The sequence below is a fragment of the Cryptotermes secundus genome, unplaced genomic scaffold, assembly GCF_002891405.2.
Source record: "Cryptotermes secundus unplaced genomic scaffold, Csec_1.0 scaffold931, whole genome shotgun sequence".
NCBI classification, from domain to species: domain Eukaryota; kingdom Metazoa; phylum Arthropoda; class Insecta; order Blattodea; family Kalotermitidae; genus Cryptotermes; species Cryptotermes secundus.
The window spans coordinates 980,785-995,132 of record NW_019732382.1 but is presented as its reverse complement, the minus strand read 5'-3'; the positions used below and the strand labels follow the sequence as shown (position 1 = coordinate 995,132).

Sequence of the window (14,348 nt, the reverse complement as noted above, 5' to 3'; positions counted from 1 at the left end):
GGATGGGATGGTATGGATTGGATAGATCTGGCACAGGATAGGGACCAGTGGAGGGCTCTTGTGAACACGGTGATAAACCTTCGGGTTCCATAAAATGCTGGGAAATTCTTGAGTAGCTGCAAAATTGGCCGCTCCTCAAGAAGGGCTCAGCTCCATGAGTAAGTAAGTAAACGTAAAATTTAAAAAGAATCTTTAGTTCTGCGAATGTGACTTGATATAACTTTCAGGGGAACAGATTATGAGAAAACTGGAAAAAAAAACTGGGTTAGCAGGAAGCGAGATTAGAACCAGTGATCCTCGGAATATAAAGCAGAAAAATAACTTCCTGTATACGTCTTCAGGGTTTCAAATTATTCAAACGTGGTCTTCTGCACTGTGATACGGTGTAGTCGTGTGGGTGGAGAGGACGTTTCGCAGGAGCACACTACCTCCATCTTCATGGCAGAACCCGAAGATGGAGGCAGCATGTTGCTCTTGGTATCCAGCTATGAGACAACGCAGCATCACAATCCAGAAGACCACAATCTGAACTTCCTGTAACTTACATAATAGTACATCGAGGCGGCAGGTGGCAGAAGGATAGAGCTTCCGCTAAACGATTATGATTACACCCTGATATTGTGAGGTACGTAACAATTTATAAGAATTTTTTAATAATGAGCGAATTACCTAAGTTCAGTTCGGCTACTGCAACAAAATTAATTTGGAATGACTATAGAAACAATCACAGATACCTCTTGTTGGAATGGCAGGCCGTGAATACACATTACGCAAACAGGGGAACAGAACAGAAAATTTCATTCACAAGCACTACCTCTACGGTTTAACTACTACTTATGAGAAGTGGGCTACTACATGTATCAGTACGATATAAAAATATAAACTACATTTAAAGAACTCTGTAAATAAAATTGAGATAATTTAAAACGCATGCACCATAAAAAAACGAAGCCACAGCTAATGTTCATTAGGCCTACACGAAAAGGAATTCTCACAAAACCCCTCCTTAAACGAAAAGTGTTGCAGAACAGCCGTAATTACGATAAATATATTTGGCGATAAAATCATTCTCGTGAATAATTCAACTGTGCATTCAAAACAATAATGGATAGCTGTTTTCAAGGCACACTTACTTTCGTGTTACCGACCCCATGCGTTTAAATTTCGGCCGACCGAACGCTGGAATCACAAGTTAGAATTCTGGTTCGGAAAAAAAATTTGCGTTTTTCATCACCGTTTCCAAGAAAATTCTTACGACCTAATTACATCCTGGAAAATTATACCCACGGCTAAGTGAACTCGAGGAAAATGCTTTGATAGAATATATTTTCTTATGTACTCTACCCACTTCTCCGATAACGACGCCTTATTTTTAATATATCAGATAGATGGCCATGTCCATACAGAGTACGATGAATTTGCACTGCGCTATTATAAGTCCATTAATAAATTTATTCATACCTGTTGCATCAATAAAATGTACATATTTTTCGACGATCAATCATCACATAAAATGTCCCTTTCACATAAGAAGTGCTCGCGATGGTCATACTGACATTACATAAGGCACGACATTAAAAAAATAATACCATGAGCGATATTAACGAAAAGTTCGTTCTGAAAATGCTGCTGTAAGCTTCAACACAATGTCATGCACAGTTGCAGATTTCGACAGGAACCAATTTTCGGGTCTACTTATGTGTAGCTGTCAATGCGACATTCGGTGGTTAAGTATCCTCATTATGACACTACTGTTGCTATGGCAACTATCTGAAAATACTCTACCTAATCCAGGCGAAGTCAATTTACATCATGCCATTTTTATTTTCGCAACGGTTTCAATGAACGTATCAGTGTCATAAATCAGACTTCAGGGCAGTCAAGTTCCTCCGAAACCTAGGAAATTTCTTTCAACCTCACAAAATTTCACACCCCCTTACAGATCCCAATGTTATGTAAGACGACAGAAGAAACTAGAGAGCATATGACCGTTCTATCGTCGTATAGTACTGTTAGGTTGATTACAATAAGTTTGTTACGATGATCTGGATATACTGTAGACATATTTATAGTCATATATTATCACGTGTTGGGTATGTCACGCGACAAATAACTTTACGTGGGTCTCGGATTTAGCGGATCTTTATTCGACTCTCACTCTTACACACCTTCCATTTATCACCACTTGCAGTATTACTTGACTTCTGGGCCAATACCCCAATGCGACGTCTCAACTATCCTTGGCCGTGGTTGGATCTCAACTGTCTCTGGCGGCGTCTATCCCAAGATTGTCTCGTTCTCAATACTCAATATTCTAATATTCTGATACTCCAATCTCTGTACGTGTCGTAAGCTCTGCTTATATGGGGGTTATGCGGACTGGATACCGGGCATCATTCCTCAGGGTTCCGTTGCCGCTGTTCAGCAATCCGTTGCTTCGGGAACGCTCTTTATAGATTACACCGCTAGCGTGTTTCGTCTCATCCGTTGTTACTCAACAACAATTCGTTGCTACGATTTGTCGCTGCGGGAGTTCCACAATTTCCACGTATTCGTTGTCGTGGAAGTGTCAGTTTCGACTGCAGCGGCTGTCGCGGTGATGGACGTAAGGTAACGGGTCACAATATGAATACAAGAATTCTTAAATCGTGGGGCTTGAAGATATAAAACTTTCGCAGTAAGTAATTAAAAGTAAAGCTAACACTGTACCAGGCCGTGAAGGCCTATAGGGTTGTGAGACGTTGAAGGTCCCACGTTNTCTCTTGACAATCGCCTCAAAGATGGCGGTAAGGTTGTCAGCCTTACGCGCCGGCCGCGCTTTACTCCCCAGGAAAATTATATAATTAATTTCTGGTACTCATTTTTGTTAGAGGCTGAGTCGACCCCAGGGCTATTGTGCGGCTGGAAGGATTAGGTCAATTGAAAAAAAATCCAATGACCTCATCGGGAATGAACCCGCGACCTTCCGGCTTGTAGCATAGCCCCTCAACCAACTACGCTACCGCGTGTCCCCAAAACTTCCGCAGTTCCAAAAAAAAAAAAAAAAGTATTCGTTTTATTGGCACATTTCTGGGCGTCACTCGTATCTATGCGTTTGAAACAGAACGTAACAAAAATAAATTTACTTTTTCTGAGCCTTCTTGTTCGATTTACATCATTATAGGAGAATTATAACCAAATAAAACGTTTAAACAAAATACGAATACCAAACTTTTGCCATGTTATATCTGAAGATGTCCACAAATTGAATTTGAAATATAAAAACCTACTTACCTAATTTTGAAAACTACATTCTACTATCGAAAGATGGAATAATCAGATAAATTAACTTACGAGGTTACAATCACGAACTGACAAGTGATCCGTTCGTGTATGCGCTTCAATAGGCGAATTCACATTAAACGCAGGTTTTCTCACAGACACGTCCTCCGATCTCTCAGACGAATGATCAGAACACCTGCGCTAGCTGCACTCTAAAGCAGGGGCAGAACTCTTCAGCTGGAGGAACGCAGCCGCGAAACTTTAAGACAAAATTTTATCACCACCGGAAACATTACGCTTACCTAAACGTCTAAAGCATCCAGTATGCGGACCATAGTCTCCTCACTCATGCTCTAACGTCACCGAAGTGAAACGTGTCACTTACAAACAAGGACTGAAATGTTATGTGCCAGGATGTGACTAAAATTAAACATATAGCGTACAGGAACGTTTTTCAGATTATGTTAACAGTATTCATAGTATTACCACAATAAACTGCCGAGAATATCACACGCATACATTTTCATCATTCTCACTGAGAACCGTTACCTGTGAATGCTAATTTTTTTTCGAATAGAATCAGAGTAATCTAGACAGATATAAAATTGATCGTTGTTCATTTACATTATAAGATCATTACGAAATAAACTGCTTATATTTTCCAAGTTCTTCTTTACTCCATGGGGTCCAGACATTTGCTTTCGCGTTCCAGTAGTTACGAGGCACAAACAGTTTGAGAACCCTCAGCGTACAGCTTTTCACTAAAATTCTAAAGAAAATTTCATATCATAACAAGCAGCGAAGTGAGCAGCATCAATTGCATATTATTATTTTTATTTGTAAACAGCTTTAATGCCTTACAAACTGTGAAACTGGCGGAATATCTTGTTACGCCTTGTCATTTACATGCTTTCTTCTTCAAAAAGAGAATATAAATTAATAATTTTAAAACTCTAATATTTAAGTACAATATGACTCAACATTTGATAAAATTCATTCAACCAGATAACATACGTCACACAGGTAAAGGTAAAGTTTTCCCTGTGCTTAATTAATTAGGGACAACGCCATGAAGACGTATGGGGGAGCGACGGTGTAACTCCACCTTTCTTGACCACGGCACTAGATAGGAGTGGTGAGCTTCACGCCCCTCTCGCTCTACTTCGGGGGAAGAAGCCTCCGGTACCCATTGAAAAGGAGCCTGGGAAGGCCACAGGGCCAGTCTGGACGCTATGAAAATCTTGCTCCTGCAGGGATTTGAACGCCGGCCGTCCAGCCCGTTACTATACCGACTGAGCTAACAGGCTCTGACCAAGTGTGGGTACAAGAACGAAGTGTACGGGTGAATACGCAGTTTACGAAAAGCATCTGCCAAACATCAATAAGCAGTCCTTACCTTCAGAAGCCCCACTTTCTGACTACTGGTGTGTACATAAAAATTAAGAACGTGTTACAGTAGACATGCTGTTTCAACAAATGTTCGCAATATACCTCTAATATAACCTAGCTGCAAACAGCGATTTATAAAGCGCGTTAAAGCCTACATATTATTGCCAACCACACAAACACACCATGTTTGTCTTACTGACTTAACTATCGGGCTGTTTGCCGCAGCTCGAATCCCATCAGGGTAGCGGAAACTATCTTTTGTCGTCCCGTTGTTTTATTTTCTCGATATGTGGTTCATGCCACGCAGAATATGAGACGGGTGTGCACATAAATTTCCACACAAGACTATAAACATCCAATTTATTACAGTAAACATACCTCAAATTAACGATGTAAGCGCAACTGCCACTTGTGAAAATGTCATGGCAAACAGTGACTTCGGAAAGTGAACGATAAAGTCATGTTTCTTCCAATCTTCCAGGACTTATGAGATTTCGCGAGCCTTGGGGATCACTGTTCCACACACATGGTCAAGAAAGCAAAGGACCTAAGAATCAAGAGTCACTACATCCTTTATAAAATTATTATGCCGACTAAGTAAGTTAAAAAGTAAAGGCAAAAAGCTATCCCTGTAACAGGCCGTAGTCCCATAGGGTTGTGAGACGTCGAGGCTCCCATATTTTTTAGACATTCGGCTCATAGATGGCGGTAATGTTGGCAGCCTTAAGCGACGGCTGCCCTTCACCACCAGGAAGATTCCTGGTACTTATTTCTGTTGGAAGCGATGTTATTCAAGAGGACGTAGGATACGAAGGAATACCGCAGTTCGACTATCAGGAGTACAGCAATTTTTATTTTTTCCGAAACCTGCTTTCCTCAAATATCAAAGCGTTTCTTCCATCGTTAGAGCGAACAGCGGGATAACAAGCTCAAACAGGCCACCGCAACTGTCACTCACATCCTCGCTGTGTAACATTCACGTTATAACACACTGGTAGTTGACATAGCACTGTTACAGAAAAATTCGTGAACATTTAAACCGTAATAAGTAAATAATTTGTAACGTGAAAACCTTAATCCGAGAATACTATCCAATAGGACATGTGCCTTGGCAATGACTGATATGACCTGTGAGAGCCCTTCATAGACTTAGACAAACAGGAAGCGCGTGCGCATCTATACACCTGTCTGCATAATCTAAGAAGAACCATTACGAGTAAAGCTGACATAAATAATTTAGCTCCACAACATATATCACACTTCTCTTTTACATTCTCCTTACAGAATAATTTTGAATGACATATACTTGTACATTTGGAATATATTGTATTAGAACAAAATGGCTCCACATCACCGAAACAGAAGTCACCGCTGAACCCAATCCTAAGTTAATTGAACCAAACCCATGTGGACAGTCCACTTCCCTCAAAACCGTTTTAATATTATCATCCTATTTTCATCTTCATTAAAAGTGGCTAATTCAACGAAGTTTCCCTGCTGAAAACACGTATGCCTCCTTCGATTTTTCCAGTCGATAGCGGCCATCTTGTTTTAAAAACCAGACTGACTTCGGGGAGGGGGATAACTTCCAGTTCCCATAGAATCATAGTCAAAGTAACATTTCGGCAGAACCGTAAACAATCTTGTTCATATCGTCTTGTAATTTTATGCAAATTACATCAATAACTGTGAACACAGACTACGAGACCCTGTCCTTTATTCAGAGACAACCACCATAGCATCGTTGTGTACAATACTATGGTAATGTAACATCACAAAGTGTAGACTTCCCATTTCTACAACGTCATTTATTTTCAGTGTCAGAGTGGCCTGTGAAAACAATGCATTGGCAGCTCGTAAACCTCATCGCACTGACTCTTGACAGATAAAATACAACTTCTTTTGTAATCTAAAAATCATCTCTTGAAGGAACCTTTTCAAACTGTGACTGACAGATGACCCAGTCTGTGAAAGTTGCCTACAAGAAGACGAATCAGCCACTGACTGTGACTGTGAGGCCATAGCTTATTTAGATTTCATCACCTGGGTCAGTTCTTCATGGAACCAAGTGACTTTTATGGCGCCCCCGTAAATATAGGCCTACATTTCATTCGAAGTATAGGATTAATAAAGGGTTAATCCAAAGGGGAAGCACAATAGACCACTGAAGGTCGCAGTGCAAGGGCCGGATTTTAGGGCCCACCCCTTACACACATACATATATCTCTTGAGGGCACAGCCATAAATCATTTCTTCAAAATTGATTCTTTTGGTCCCATAATTGAAATTTCTGGCTCCTTGTTCGCTAGTGCACCTCTTTTCCTCATCTAACCTTAGAGATACATCAGAAGACTGGAACACAGGCTGCCAGAGCACGTCACTACTATGACACTAAATACGCAAATCGTTATACAAAATCCAAAACATACCCGCCTACTTCTATGCAAAGTACATTTACCTATCAGAATAATAGGCCCAACTGACGTGACGAATAGAACAGGCCCTCATCTTTCATTCCTAAGTGAACGGTAGACCGTCAGGGTTCACCGTTTTCATTGAGGTAACACAACAGTTCATTAATCTGAAGCTGATACAGTCAAAACAACGCGTTTATCAACCTTACGGGAACTACAAGTACGAAATTCGTTTTGCCGAAGGAAAACGATTTTGCTTGTCACGTTTCGTGTATCTTGTGTAACGGGAATGCAATTCGAACGAATAAAACACAACTTTGAATACACGAGTGGAGCACCTAGCATGTTTTTAGTCGCAACGCAAAGTTGTCCTTGTTCTTAATATTCATTTCTTTAGAGGTTGAAAGGATTAGGTAAACTGAAAAAAAAATTACGATGGTTTCTTCTGGATTCGAACCCGAGACCAAAGGGGAGTGGAGGTATACCCCCAAGCATCCTTAGTCTGGACACTATATGGAGATAGTAAGCTTCACACCCAAGAAGCTTTATTCTGGGAGCTATGATCCTAGTAACCACTGGACACCAGAGCCGGTATAGAAGCTGGTGAGAAAAATCCATGTCCCTGCAAGGAATTCATTTCTCGGTTGTACAAATTGTAAACTACTGACTAAGCCATCCCGTCTTAAATGCTTGCAGCAGAGAATATCCTCGAATTAAAGGACTAATCGGGGGCGGGAATGTCCGATACTGCCGAATGTCCGTTAAATCCAAATGCACGTATTCCTCACAAACATGTGAGACGGACACTCTCGATTCTAATTTTTCAGTCAAGTCTAACTTGTTTTAAACTCAAATTTGTCCTTTGACTGTTTTTGCCCATGAGGTATTAATTTAAAAAATATTAACACAGAACAAACCAAATACAACACAACACAAATTTAATCTGCGCTAGAATGATCTGTGTACTAAACGTTACACTTCGCAGCATGATTGACGAAGTACACAGACACAACATAATATCCGGACCATTAGGGGGAAGTACCGAAGAATAACGGGAAAGCACCGAAGAATTTTGTCCGTTAAATTAAGAATTCACTGTATTACAGTTTTAAACGGGTCGATGTGCGTGGGAAGAGGTCAAACGTAAATAACAATTAGATAAAAAATAACTCGACCTTTTTTCGTAAAATAAAAAACACAAAACCAACGACGTCGTCACAATACAGTTAGTTAAAGGGAAATTTAAGCGGCCTCCGTAGTCTAGGGGTAACGTTCCCACCTCATGACTCAAGGTACGCGGGTTCAAACCCGGAGGAGGTCGTGGAATTTTTAAGGGCGGAAAAATTCATGGAATAAGAGACTTTAAGCCGTGGGTCCCGTGTCGTAGATTTACGGCACGTAAAAGATCCTCATGTCTCTAGGAGACCTCTGAGCAAAATTAGGCAAAATGTTTCCCGCCCAAGTAGTTTCCAATGCCTCCGTTAGAGGGGGAAGTATCTAGATACTGCTGAGCCAGTAGAGGCCGAACTCGCTGGCTGAGTCGGGACTGATGGCACGCACCAGTATCGGTAGGGTATAGAGACTGGTAGAATATCACAGGGGGACGTACAATAGACCACTGGCCGCGGTGCATGGGGAAACCCACTCCCTCCAATAATAATAATAATAATAATAAAGGGAAATTTTAAAAGGTAGTTTCTCTTGGCTCGAAGGTGCCGTGTTTTGAATACAGTAGCCTGCTATTAGACGTTTATAACAGAGAATTTTAAGAATGGCATATAACTGTTACTGTTAAATTACCTCGAAAACCGAATACCTTCGGAAGAAGTGTACTGTGCTTCATTTTCCTCCTAAGCTTAATTCCCTTCCTTCCGATGGACATTTGGAGAGCTATGCTCGAAACGTGAAGTGATATGCATGTTGAACCTTCATGCAAAGTGTCTATTATTTTGGTCCGTTTAACCAAAAGTTGAATGCGTTGACAAATTTTAGCAAAACTCTCCAATACAAAATGTAATGAAATTCTGTTCAGGGGTTCCAGAATTGCTACATGCGGACAGATAGAGCAGACATGGCGAAGCTAATACACGCATTTTAGCTATGCCTCTTTGAAAACCAAAAAAAAAAGTCAGTTCTATGAAAAAACTGAGAACTTCCAGAGATCACACTTTCAGTGGCAACATTGCAACATATATGTCATGAATTCTGAAACAACGTAAAACTTCATCATCATTAAACCAATTATAATTGCAGAAACATTTAACGGAAACAAACATCTTTCTTCATTGTCATCGCCGTGAAAACCTCAAAACTTACATCTTACTTGAATGTTTTACTACGGAACAAAATCCGAACCAGAATGATCAACGGCTGTAACACAATCCCCCAAACTGGATGGAAGAATCCCTCGGTAATACTTTACCTGACGGCTGTGGTGAAATAAGACCTCGACGCGTATTCTTGCGACGTCACTTTATTACTCAACGACGTTAACTACAATTCAACGTAACAAATGTTGAACAAGTCGTTTCACAGTTGGTCCTTTCGTGTTAAGAACTCTCACTGGAACGTCAAAGAATATTCCTATGCAGTGTTTTTACACACGAGACGTTTCCAGGCAACGAACCTTCAATAAAGATTATCCAGTTTCCGGGTAACGTCATTACTGCCCGGAAAATAACACGCAACGACTAGTAGAGCAAATGCTATGCAGTCATGGTGTTAGGAATTGAGACTTCTTTCCCATTTAATTCCTTGACTTATGATCCACGACTACATATGAGTTTGCTCTACTAGTCGTTGCCTGTTATTTGCCGGGCAGTAACGACATTACAGTGACAGCTCAGGTACCATTGCTTAGCAACGGCGAGTAAACAGTCGTTGCTACGTAAGGTCTACAACAATATGTGACGTGTGCTAGCCAATCGCAAGCTAGAAACCATTCGCTGCCTAGCAACAGAGCACGGACCACGGAGCACGGAGAGATGGACAGTTCGACATTCTAGTGAGAGTTGACACGAAAGGACCGACTGTGAAACGACTTGTTCAACATTTTGTGTTACAGTTATGCTGAACTGTAGTTACGTCGTTGAGTAACAAAGTGACGAAGCAAGAATAAGCCTCGAGGTCTTATTTCACGACACATGGATTATATGTCAAGGAATTAAAAGGGAAAGATGTCTCAATTCCTCACATCCTCCCCACCCTGGTCAATTTAAAAACGAATGACCAGCTGCACTGGAAGACTGATTCTTGTTGTGTCCGGTTGTCGAAGGATAACAATTCGGATCAGGTTGTCTCTTCCTGGACATAGTTCAATCCTAGCCTTCTTCCACACGTGCCTTGACTGTTTTTCTTCTTGCAAGATAACGGTATCTCCTACTTTGAATTTAGGTCCTTGTCGGGGTGGTCTCATAACCTCGTGGTAGTTCCTCAATTGTAGGAGGTACCCCAAAGATCCTGAGTAAGCTTCTGACTTTGCCGGAATGCCTTGGTCAGCATTTTTGTCCCTGTTGGTTCTGGGTCGTTTGGGAGGGTTGTCAGTTTCCCACCGTTGAGAAAATGTGAAGGTGTCAAAGTCTCGTTGTTGTCATCTTGGATTATGGATCGCGAGTTCAGTGCGGCTTCAATACTTGTTAAGAGGGTACAAAGTCCTTCCGTGTCCACCTGGGAACGCCCTAAAACCTTCCGTAAACAGCGCTCAGTCGAACCTATCATCCGTCCCCACAAGCCTCCCCACCAAGCGGCACGTGCTACAATAAATTTCCAACGTATGCCGTTCTGCGAAGAAGTGTCGGCGTGTTTTAACGGTAGAAAGGGATGTCCAGAGTTCGATCAATTCCCTATTTGCCGCGTGAAAAGCCTGAGCGTTATCTGTGTAGATTATGTGCGGCAGGCCACGTCTGCTTGTGAATCTCTGAAGTGCTAAGAGGAACTTATCGGTTGTCATGTCCATACAGAGTTCCAGGTGTATGGTTCGTGTTGTCGCACAAGTGAAAAGAGTAATATAACATTTGCTTGAGCCATCTCCTACCTTGATACAGAGTGGTCCCGCACAATCAATGCCGGTAACACCGAATGACTTAAGGGGTATTATCCTTTCCGCTGGTAATGGTGCTTCGATTTGTTGTTCTGACGTAACGCACAAGGGGCGTGCTTCATGCTCGACAGTCCCTCCGTAATGCACACGAGGCGTGCTTCATTCTCGACAGTCCCTATGTAATACAGACGAGGCGTGCTTCATGATTAACAGTCCCTTCGTAATGCACAAGAGGCGTCTCATGCTCGACAGTCCTTACGTAGTACCCATAGCCGCTGTGTAATTCACACCAGAGCTGTTTCATTCCCAGCCGTGTGATGTAATATACACCAAGCATGATGCTAAGTAAAACATGACTGTGTTTTCTTGTGTCTGTTGGAATTCTCAGTATTTTCAACCATCGCTTATTTACTCAGCCGTGTTTATTCATCGTTCTTGACGACTGTCAAACCTCATTAGACTCTAAAATGTCTGAAAAATGCAACCTGACTAACAATTTATGTTAAAATAGGTTAATAATTAAAATTATACTGCATCCTAAAAGTAAAAAGCACACCGTTCATTAAATTGTCACGGCAGGCTTGCTCTGTGCTCTAATCCACAAGTGGGGTGCTGGCGGTGGATTCAATTATAAAAGTAGTGAGTGAACCATGTCACTTTCGCCCTTGCCGTGGAGCGCTTCCTCTATAGCCTTCGGAGTTCGCTATCTGCCATGTCGAGTTGTGAGGGTATCTCCAAGTACGATCTCACAAGCTAATTGATCGTCTGTATGGGGGTCTGTCGAAAGTCAGAAGTCGGAAATGTCGACAGAGCCAAGTTGAAGTCAGCGACCGTGAGCGTGTTTGTTCCTCCCTTCCCTCGAAGTCTTGACGTCTAAATGTGTCGTGAGACAATCTACTACTTTGTGATGGACACAAATTCATTCACGATCACCAAGATTCCGCAATCCTTCTTCCCGGGTTTCGGCACCCCAAAAAATGTCGTGAAATAAGACATCGATGCGTATTTTTGCGACGTCACTTTATTACTCAACGACGTTAACTACAATTCAACGTAACTATAACACAAATGTTGAACAAGTCGTTTCACATTCGGTCCTTTCGTGTTAACAACTCTCACCAGAATGTCAAAGAGTCTAAGTCTCATTTTATGACCGACGGTCAGTCGGCCAGTCTGTCTTGGCATAAAGCACCCATCTGGGGTTTGCGACCAGATCTTTATTACTGTTTGAGAGTTGCGGTCTTGTTTTTTTTTTTTGTAGGCGCCCTCTCTAATGAGAGGACGGGTCTTTCTTTTGTATATGCTGCTGGTCCTTGCCAGCGCTGTCTTTCTCGGGTCCGAGTCCCTTGGTACTCGAGACCATATATTACTGTCTCAAATTTGAAATTTCCCTCATCGTCGCCTCCTACGACTCGCACGGTCACGGCGGAGGTAGAATGTCAAAGAATACTTCTATGCAGTATTTTATACACAAGACGTTATCTGGCAACGAACCTTCATTAACAAGACGTTCCCAGACAACGAACCTTCAATGAAGACTATCCAGTTTCCGGGGTAACGTCGTTGCTGCCCGACAAATAACACGCAACAACTAGTAGAACAAACGCTATGCAGTCATGGATTATAAGTCGAGGAATTAAAGGGGAAAGATGTCTCAATTCCTCACAACGGCCATTATTGTAAACTTCTTCGGGCATTGAGAAAGGTGTACTGGAAGTGAAAACAAAAGGAATTTGGTCACAGCAGAACTCAGTGATAATTTTTATTATTAACAATGCCGATTCAACTAAACTCAAACTCCGTGCCTTTAGTCCGCAAGTGAACTATACCAAGCGACCGCCGCTTGTCGATGAAGTTAGTGCTAACTTTAGCGGATAGATGGCGTCACGTGGTCAGCGCAACGATTCCCCATGACCAGGCAGAATGGGCACTGCCTAGGCCTTTTTTTATTTACATTTTTTCTACAATAAAAAATCCCCATGAACTTTAATTTCGATTTTCTAGACCGGGCCAGTTCAACTGCAGATGCCATATAGTGACGGCATGAGAAATGGGAAGATGAACATGGCGATAAATATTTGGAAGAAAGTGGTCATGACCTATATGAAAGTAACTGTTGTATTATCCTGGTATTTATCCAGAGATTCAAACCTGGTACGTATTGAATACGTCTACACGGCAATGCGTCTGTCTGCTGTAGTCCTTAGTGGTGCTAGGTGGTGAATATATAGGGTTCTCAGCACACACACGTAATACTTACATGTCTAGGCACAATACTCACACTGCTTTCTCCGTAAGTACTAAGCAGCCTGAAGAGCTGAGGGACCGCAGCCCCTCAGAAGTTCATCTGGCAAATGCCACTGACACAAGTTCAGCCAACTATATCTCATTCGGTGTAACGGTGTGCACAGAAACCACAGTAATCTCGATTATCCGGAATGGCTACTAGGGCAGAAAACATGGAACTCTCTAACGAAAGAACAGGCTTACTCCTCCAACTCTCAACGCCTCAGCCTTACTTTGAAGTTGTTAAAAGTGAGAAAAAACGTTTAACGTTCATTAACAATATCGTACCAACTACTAAATTTTGGTACCAAAGAACAATAAATATTGCTATTCTGAATGGCATACAAAAGTGGAACAGGAGAAAAAGGGACCATGGAACTTGCCTGGAGAGACTCACAAAAATTATGAAAACCTACTGACTCTACGAAAGTGACTTAAACGCTTGTCCACGAAGATAATTCATTTGATGCCACGGATAAAACGTGCACATAAGTAATTGGCAGGCGGCTATATTCGTCGGAAGTCAGTTAAATAGCCTAACAGGAAATAATACTCAATTCCGAAACTATTTCACGGCTTCACGCCTCGGCCTGAAACTCGTCTGTGCCCCTCAAGGTTTGACAAATGTGCTGTATGTCTTCGGGTAATGTAGAAGGAAAAAATGGAATTACAGGGGCAATTCTGGGCAGACAACAGTGTGAGATACAAAACGAATATCCCACAGCGGTGGCAGGGGCTCGATTCCAGGTCAGGTCAGGAGGGATGTGTTGAACGTAATACTGGACCGAGAAGTACTATGCTCACCTACCAATTCTCATTCAACCTGCTCATTCACATTCACTAATCATCTTATCGTGATGCTATACAGTCTCGATACTGACAGTGTCGTTAACTACTAGTACTACTACTACTACTACTACTACTACTACTAATAATAATAATAATAATAATAATAATAA

At 41.7% G+C, this 14,348-nt stretch overlaps 1 protein-coding gene across 4 annotated transcripts in view; it reads right to left on the bottom strand.

Moving 5' to 3' along the window:
- LOC111867651 (beta-1,4-N-acetylgalactosaminyltransferase bre-4) overlaps positions 1-14,348 on the bottom strand; it is a 51,678-nt gene that overhangs the window by 18,037 nt on the left and 19,293 nt on the right. The window contains exon 1 of one of the 4 annotated variants that reach the window (XM_033752750.1): positions 13,385-13,412. The exons of 1 other annotated variant lie outside the window; for it this stretch is intronic. The gene's annotated coding sequence lies outside the window, so the exon portion shown is untranslated. Of the gene's footprint in view, positions 1-3,333; positions 3,351-7,079; positions 7,316-13,384; positions 13,413-14,348 lie in introns of those variants that run through there. 2 more of the 4 variants (XM_033752749.1, XM_033752751.1) reach the window with 2 other exon arrangements.